Consider the following 9,604-nt stretch of genomic DNA (forward strand, 5'->3'; position numbering starts at 1 on the left):
GATCAATGCATGCGATCGATTCCTAGAATAGCTACAAAAATAGACATTTTGATGCATAATAATGCATGATATAGGGTTAATGAGGATTTTCATTGCTGGTCAATGTAAGCTCATGATGCGTGGAAAATGGAGTAAATAAATATGTGATCATTGTTCATTCTCCATGCGTTGCTGGTCATGTGTTGGACTAAGGGATGTGCAATATGCGTCTAAGAATCTATGCGATGACCATGCATTCCTACCACAAGTTTTCTTGCTCTCTCGCCAAGTATAACGAGATTGCAAGTTTCTCGAGGTGATCTGAGGTCAAACTCAAGGACTTATAGCTAAATTTTATGAGGTAATGTGTTTGCGGCGAAGAATAAAAGAATATTGAAGTTTTAAGGACTATGCGTTACTCCTACTCCTAACTAAATAGATTAAGCAATGGAAGTATGACTATGAGAGATGGTGGAGACACGAAAACTGTTAATGTGTATAAGATGCATGGAAAAATAGATAAAATGGTGGAAGGGATGACTTCACTGTAACATTAGGCTTGATCGCAAGGGTAACCCCAACCAACACAAGTTATGTGATTGTGCTATACACAATTGACTAAGATGCATGCGATGCATATGCGATAGTGTCGATAGGACTTATGTCTAAGTCTCTATTCTTGCTCACGCGCTCCCACACATAAACAAGGTGACCACATACCACCGTATCTTACTTCTGGATGCATTCGATGTGACCGTATACTATCATATCCTATCTATAGGGTGCATGCGTTGTGTAATAGCAAATAAAACTTATTCCTAAGCCTCGATTCTTGCTTATATGATCCAATCTGACTCTCCCAAGCCTAGATTTGGTTTTTAGACTACTCTCTCAAGTATGCCCAAATGATGAATGCTGCACTCATAAGACAAGGTAATCACATAAAGCATGGTTGACATAAGATTATTCCTATCCCTAGGAACACTGCTTACTTCGCTTAGTGAGTTCAACTACTTACCCTCTCGGGCAGTTAGTCGCTGCTGATTCTATTCATAGACAGGCATTGCGACCGCTCATGGACAAGCGTTATTACAGCCTCATACTAAGCAAAGAGGATTTTCTCACACCACTCTCGAAACGCACACCTCTCGGTGGTTTGCTATATGCTTCATATGTCTATACCACATGATTAAGTATGTGACACTTTAGCAATCTTACTTAGTCGTTACAATGAAAGTAAAGGATGATAAGAAGAGGTAAATGAAGATGGAATCGAAAGAGATAAAGAAATGCATTGATCACAAAATGTATTAATGTCTTAAGCCACAATGTAATACAATACAGAGATAGAAGAGAGATGGAGGGCCAGATGGGCAATGTCTTGCTTCCATTTGATGTGTGTTAAGGCTGTCGGTGGTGCCATGGATGGGTGGTGGAGTAGTCTCTCTCGAGATCTATCTCCGACGAATCTCCGGTCGTCACTCGGAATGGTTGCAGGAATGAAGAACTCTCAGATAATGTCTTCTCACGCTTTCGTCTGGATCACAAGGATCTACCCTAAGGCAGAAGCTTGGATGATCTGAAGTTGGGCTTCAAGGCTTCTATTTATAGAGCTCAATTGCCGACAACATTAATGGTCGTGCTCTGAATTTCTGCTGCTAACGGCATGATGGACCTGCTCTAAATCTCTGCTACTAACGGGGTGGTAGGTGAAATGTCAACATCATCTTTTGGTACTCTCGAGGTATGCGTTCATGCTTGATTTTCGAAGTATCATCGCATTCCACCACCCTTGCGTTCATCCCCCTATTATGGTTATTTCTCTATAGTCGTAACCTTTTTGCAATGGACGTATGTGGTTAATGGCCGCGACATCCCTGCGATGCATGTATGCGATCGCCTTTTGCGATGGTGGGAACCACCGCATGCAATCGATTCCTACGATAGCTACAAAAATAGACATTTGGACGCAAAATAACGCATAATATTGGGTTAGCCGAGATTTTCATTGCTGAACGACGCTAGCTCACTTTTCTTATGAATTCTTAGTAAAAGGCTACAATAGCTTGTATTTCTACAAGCTATCAACTACAAAGTCTTTTAACCTTTCGATTAAATTGGTTTTCTACTTCAGTCACAGAAAGTTTAAAGGCATCAAAAGCATCATTTTCATTTTTCAACAAGTATATGAATGTGAATTCCGAATAGTCATCAATAAAAGTGAGAAGTATCTTTTACTATTCCTAATCAAGACACCATCGAATTCACATAGGTCAAAATAATTTAACTCTAGAGGCTCAGATTCCCTAAGTACAAATTTATACGAAGTATTAGTTATTTTAGTCTGACTACAATATTCGCAATTATAAAATTCATTCATAGATAACTTAGGAATAATTTCTAACCTAATTATGTTACTAATTAACCTTTTATTAACATGACAAAGTCTAGCATGCCAAACATTAAATGAACACAACATATATAACCAAAAGATTTCATTTTATTCAAGTCAAGATTAATTTAAACATGCCATCAGTTGCATAACATTTCCCTACAAAAACGTTATTCTTAGTGAGAGTATATAAATCTACCTTTATTGTTTGAGTGAAGCCGACCTTGTCGAGGAGATAACCCGAGACCAAATTCTTTCTTATCTCTGAAGTGTGCAGGACTTCTTTTAGAGTGAGAGTCTTCTTGGAGGTAAACTTCAGCTCCACCTTGTCGATTCCAGCAAATTTTGTTCAATGGTGATTCCCCAATAGCATGTTGTTATCCTTAGTTTCAGTATAAGTTTTAAAGAGACTAAGGTCATGATAGACATGGTGCACATCGTCAATGTCTATCCACCACCCCGCAGTGCCATTGATCACATTTACTTCTATGATCATGGCTACTAAAGGCTCTTCTGTCAAGTTTTCCTACTCAGCAGGACAATACCTACACCTACAATTCTTAGCTATATGCCCAGGTTTGTTACAGTTAAAGCAGCAGAACTGTACTATTTCTCCAGAGGAGGGTTTTTGTTTCTTCTGATTGTTCTGGTTATTGGATCCACGGTTCTGACCTTTCCTCTTGGTTCCCTTTTGCTTTTGGTTAGGTTTCACAACAGATGAGGTGGGCTTTCTCGGTACGATGTTTACCTCCTCCTTTTGGTCCTACTTTCGGGCTTCCCCTTCAATTCTCAGGCAGGTGATCAGACTCTCCACAGAGAACTCCTTGGTCTTATGCCTTAAGGTATTCTTAAAGTTCTTCCATAACAAGGGAAATTTGTCAATAATGACAACAATTTGAAATTGTTCATTCAGAGGCATACCTTTGCTTATAATTTCATGGGCTATCTTCTACAGTTGATGGGATTAGGCCTCCATAAATTTGGAGATGCCCAACACATGTGTTGGTGCAAAATCCTAATAAGTTGGAACGTCGTTCTAAGGTATGCCTATTTGTAGGTTACCTTAAAGAGACAAAAGGTGGTTTCTTTTATGATCCTCAGGAAGAAAAGGTATTTGTATCAACAAATGTAACTTTCCTAGAGGAAGACTACATCAAGAATCACCAACCTCGCAGTAGGCTAGTAATGAATGAAATGACCAGAGAAACGACAAAGGACCAACAAGAGTTTTTGATGAAACTGGTACTCCAGGTCCTTTTCAAGAGTTAAGAGTAGCTTGACTAGTTGAAGGGTTGTGCAACAGCCTGACTAGTACATGGGTTTAACTAAAACTCAAGTCATCATACCTGATGATGGCTTAGAGGATCCACTAACTTTCAAATGAGCAATGGAAAATGTGGATAAAAAACAGTGAATTAAAGCCATAGATCTTGAAATGGAGTCAATGTACTTCAATTCAGTATGGGATCTTGTAGATCAACCAGAAGAGATAAAACCCATCGGTTGTAAGTGGATCTACAAGAGAAAAAGAGACCAAGCTAGAAAGGTACAGACCTACAAAGCTAGGCTTGTGGCAAAAGGGGTTACCCAAAGAGAGGGCGTGGACTATGAAGAAACCTTCTCTTTGGTTTCCATGATAAAGTCTATTAGAATACTCTTGTCCATAGCTATATTTTATGATTATGAAATCTGATAAATGGATGTCAAGATAGCCTTCCTAAATGGCTATCTTGAGGAGAGTATCTATATGTCTCAACCATAAGGATTTATTGAACGGGGTCAAGAGCAAAAGGTTTGCAATCTTAATCAATCCATTTATAGATTGAAACAAGCGTCTCGATCCTAGAATATAAAATTTGAAATTTCGATCAAATCTTATGGATTTGACCAAAATGTTGACGAACCATATGTTTACAAGAAAATCGTTAACAAAACTGTCGCTTTTCTAGTTCTATATGTTGATGATATTCTACTCATAGGAAATGAAGTAGCATTTCTGGCTGACGTCAAGAGATGGCTTGCTATGCAATTCCAAATGAAAGATTTGGGTGAAGCGTAGTATGTTCTTGGGATCCAAATAGTTTGGAACCGAAAGAACAAAACTGTAGCATTATCTCAGGCATCTTATATAGACAAGATATTTTCTAGATATAAAATATAAAATTCCAAAAAAGGAATGTTGCCTTTCAAGCATGGAATTCATCTGTCTAAAAAAAAAAGTCCAAAGACACCTCAAGATGTTGAGGTTATGAAACGAATTCCATATGCATCAACAGTAGGGAGCTTAATGTATGCCATGTTGTGTTCTCGTCCCAACATATGCTATGCAGTCGGTATAATTAGCAGATTTCAGTTCAATCCAGGATATGATCATTGGACTGTTGTTAAGAACATTCTCAAGTATCTTCGGAGAACTAAGAATTATATGCTCATGTATGGTGCTAAGGATCTGATCCTTACTGGATACACTAATTTCGACTTCCAGACCGATGTTGATTCAAAGAAATCAATTTCGGGGTCAATATTCACTCTGAATGAAAGAGCAGTAGTGTGGAGGAGTATCAAGCAAAGTTGTATTGCTGACTCCATAATGGAAGCTGAGTATGTAGCTGCAAGTGAAGCAACAAAAGAAGTAGTATGGCTCAAAAAGTTCCTAACTGACTTGGGAGTGGTTCCAAATATGCACCTTCCAGTCACTTTATACTGTGATAACAGTGGAGCAGTTGCAAACTTAAAGGAACATAGAAGCCATAAACATGGAAAACACATCAAACAAAAGTACCATCTCATCAAGGAGATTGTACACAGAGGAGACGTGATTGTCATACAGATAGCCACAAAAGACAACTTAGTTGATCCATTTGCAAAGGCCCTCTCGGCTAAAGTATTCGAGAGTCACCTAGTGGGACTAAGACTATGAGATACTTTCTACTAGGGCAAGTGGGAGAAATAATGGGTATCTGATGCCCTAGTTTATTGTATTTATTCTCTCTCATTGAACTCAACATTATATATATTTATCCACTGGAGTTTCAGTCCAAGTGGGAGTTTGTTGGGTTGTATGTTCTAAAACTCGTAGTTTGTAGAGTTAAACAATTTGTATTATCAGTAAAGATGTTATTCAACATTTCTTCAATAAAGTTGTTATTGAATCTGTAAATTGCACTTGTAAAGACTAAATCCAATAAACTAAGATCCATGACTATTATATGAATACTTGAACTTTATGTGGAGACATAAAAATGGATCAGGTTCAAGTAAATAGTCAAAATAATCTATAGTATACGAATAAGGTTGGGTGCCTTATTCTGTTAACACTATCGGATGCGGCTCACTCTGTAGTTTTTACAATTTGGTGTAAGGTGCTACAAACGAAGTGATCCTGATTCGTTCATGTACTGACATGAGGAGTGGGTCGTCCTATGCAATCAGTTTGCATAAGATCGGACCATGAAATAAGTCACCCTTACATTATAACGCTATTTACTATTTAAGACTGATTATTTCACTTAGATGACCTAGGTAAATCGATCTTAATCCTCAGCTAACTATGAACTCTTGTTTATTCAGGATTATCTTTAGATTTGCATAGGTGAGGGTTGGCTAACCAGTGCCAGCTTAATAAGTCTCCCATTTCAGGGGTAACACTAGAAAGATAGCTAGGGACATAAGGTACCAGACGAAATTCACGCCCACCCAATTGAGGGATAGAAGAGAGATTGTTCTCTTAAGTGCTGAATCCGGGTTTTGAACAAGGGGCCCCACTCTCTCATTAGCCCGAGAGGAATCCAGTTTAGTGATTGAATCACAAACCAATTGTTCATTAGAGGATCAGTGGAACTTAAGGTGCAAGACATAATGATGGGGGTAAAACAGTATTTGACCTAGCCGTTATTACGAACAACCTATGAAGGGTCGACTTACTGATTATAGTTAAATCAAGTGGACACAAATATATCTACAGTGAAGAGAGTGCAACTATCGAGCTATAGTGATGTGACTCGGTAGTTAACGAATATTGATTAATTCGGTCTAAAGAGTTTTACCCAATTATTCTGAAATCGTTGGAGCTCATGACCTGTAGGTCCATAAGGTCCCTCTACTAGCTCGTAAAACATGAGCACCTTGAATTAGTAAATTGAATGATATTAATTTGAAGTGTTCAAATTGAATTTAGGGTTTGTTGAATAGTTCAAATTCAAATTAAGGTTTGTACAGTTATATATAATTAATTAATGTTTAATTTATTGAAATTAAATAAAATTGGAGAGTTTATAATATTTAAATATAGATTTAAATATTAATTACATGAATATGATTCATGTTTAAAATTAGGTTTATGATTAATTTAATATTTGATATTAAATTGTTATTTAATTAATTAAAAATAAACTAATTTACAAATTTAATTCAATTTAAGAAATTGAATTCTGAAATTTTGATTTAAATTAATTTTGATTTAATTGAAATTAAAATTCAAATTGTATTTGCATGGTAGTAGAAAATTCCAAATGTTTCACCAACTAGTGAGTGAAACTCTACAATTCACACATCTATCCCACTAAATCTTCATATTTGAGGTGTCTTTGACTGAATTCACTGATGTTTGCATGTAGTTAAAGAATAAAAACACTCCGATTTGTGAGAATTTGGGAAGAGGAGTATTGAAGAACTAGAGGAAAAAGTTCCTGCTGAGTTTTTCTCCTTCACCTGAAAATTCATCCCTTTCCCTTCACAAATTCAGCTCAACTGTGAGTTTCACCACTCAAATTCAAGGTTTGGAGTAGTAGAGAAGATCTCTTGGTGGTTCACTGAAGATTTGGAGTTGAGAATTCATGAGGAGCAGCTTGGACCGGGGAGGAATTCTTCAAAGGTATGTGTTTCTTGAAACCATCTTGTTACCCTTTGACCATGCTTATTTTAATATCAAAATTAAGAAATTAGAATGCTTAATGATCCTGGTCTCTTCTACTACTTGTTTCTATATTCTAACAAGCCAAATAGCCAGTTGTAGAGTTTCTTTGTTTTCCTATTTCCATATCCATATCGGACGTTTCCCCTACCCTCGTTGCACATCCTCGACATTTCTTCGTTTCCATATTTCCATATCAGATGCTTTTCGGCGAGTCGAATCAGTCAGCCTCAATGATCGAATCCATCAGCCCCAGAACATTTTCCAGCGTTTCTTCGTTTCACTTGTCGTTCTCCACCGATACTCATTGGTCATCCGCTGTTGGTACTCATCGTCGTTCATCACCAGATTTGCGATGGTCATAGTCAAATAATCGGCATCTAGACCAAATTTGCCACTTTAGGAGCCAAACAGTTGTGGTGAAGTAACTATTTTCATTTTATTTTAAACTTTTTTTTTAGATTTTAGTTCTTACCGACTTAATTAGATTTGTGTTGAAATTCGAGATTTCTGGTTTATACACATGTATGTCGTTGTTCAACAGTACATAGTTTATGCATATTTACGTTGTTTTGAAATATATGATTTTTATGGTAATCTTTGACCATGATTATGTATATATTGTGTTGCTTTAGTTTCCATTTTAATAGGTAAGTGTAAGTTGATTGTTATTTGTTTATGTTTAATTTGTGAAAGTTGGAGAATATACTTCCTTCTCATACCAGATTGACAAATAACATTTCGTGCAGTTTTTCTCTTGTTTGGGGGCTAATTACGAAGAACTAAGTTTTCTATTTTTATACAATGGACAAGACATGGATGATGAAAACAGGATGTCTAGCGAATATGAGTTATGAGTGGAAAAGTTCATTGAATTTGGTTTACACCATAGCAATGGTTCTAATACAATCACATGTCCATGTTTGAAATGTGAGAATCGTGTATCCAACAATGTTATAATAGTTAGGTATCACCTGTACGCCAATGGAATCGATCAAAGTTATAAGGTATGATTTTGGCATGGAGAAGATTTGACTACAAAAAATGCTAACAACGAATTAGAGAATAATGTGACTGAAAATTATGAAGAAGATGGTGATTTATTTAATGTACTTGACATGGTGCAATCTGCTCGCGAACAATTTTTTGATGTACCCAATAGGTTTAACACTATATTTGATGATGTTAAGAAGCCTTTATACCTTGGATGTAAAAAATTCACAAGGTTATCGACCCTTGTAAGATTGTACAACTTAAAGGTCAGATTTGGATGGAGTAATTCTAGCTTTTCAAAATTGTTGTCCATAATTAATATAACATATAACAATCACTAGAGTTGGGTAGTTATTGATTACACAAAAGGTGTTGTATTCTGGATGGACCCTTTAAAAAATTGTATCCATGAGGATGCTATGGAAGTAGTTGGAATGTATGTAATACTTACTATATCATTTAGCATATAATGACTAACTATTTTATGTCAATAGTTAATTTTTTTTTCATTCCATGTATGCATACATAGGTCCTTCAGCATCTCAAAAAAGAAAAAGCCAAGTTGGAAGGTCATCAAGATAGGTGAAATGATAATGCAAGTGATAAGTTAGTTCATAAAAATCTTATTTACCATATCTATGTTTCTTATGTTCTATGCACAGTGTCCTAAACAATTGGGCGTGGTTGAATGCGGCTATCATATCATGCGATATATGTGTGATATAATATTGTCCAAGACCACTTCAATTGTAGACATGGTATGTACTGTAGAACTTCAAACAATTTGAACTAGAAATTTAGTGCCATAAATTAAGATCACTTTCTTGTATACAGATGAAAGATGCACCATCTACTTATATACAAGATGACATTGACTGTGTGCGATCTAAATGGGCTAAATTTGTAGGATCGCACATATTATTTTTGCATGATATGTGGTATTTGGTGTTTTTTGTTGCTTTTGGACTACATTTTGTTGTAAATGATTTTTTTGGAGAAAAAAATACATGTACATTCACACAGTAGGGAGAATTAAGACCAATAAAGTGATAAGTTTAGTGCTTGAATGATATATAAGAACACTTAGATTGCTATATATGTAGGCTAATTTGAGAATTGACTTTTTATTCTAGGAAGAATTTGTGATGATTATCCAAATAAATGTATAGGTTGACAGGATCTCTTTTGTTATTTTTTGGGAACTTATTGATGCTCAATAGGTACGTGGTTGTTTTTACCTTATTTACCATGTCCATATTTCTTATGTTTTATGCACAGTGTCCTAAACAATTGGACGTGGTTGAATGCGGCTATTATTGTTGGGATAC

Source organism: Benincasa hispida, chromosome 7 (assembly GCF_009727055.1).
Source record: "Benincasa hispida cultivar B227 chromosome 7, ASM972705v1, whole genome shotgun sequence".
In the NCBI taxonomy this organism is placed as follows: domain Eukaryota; kingdom Viridiplantae; phylum Streptophyta; class Magnoliopsida; order Cucurbitales; family Cucurbitaceae; genus Benincasa; species Benincasa hispida.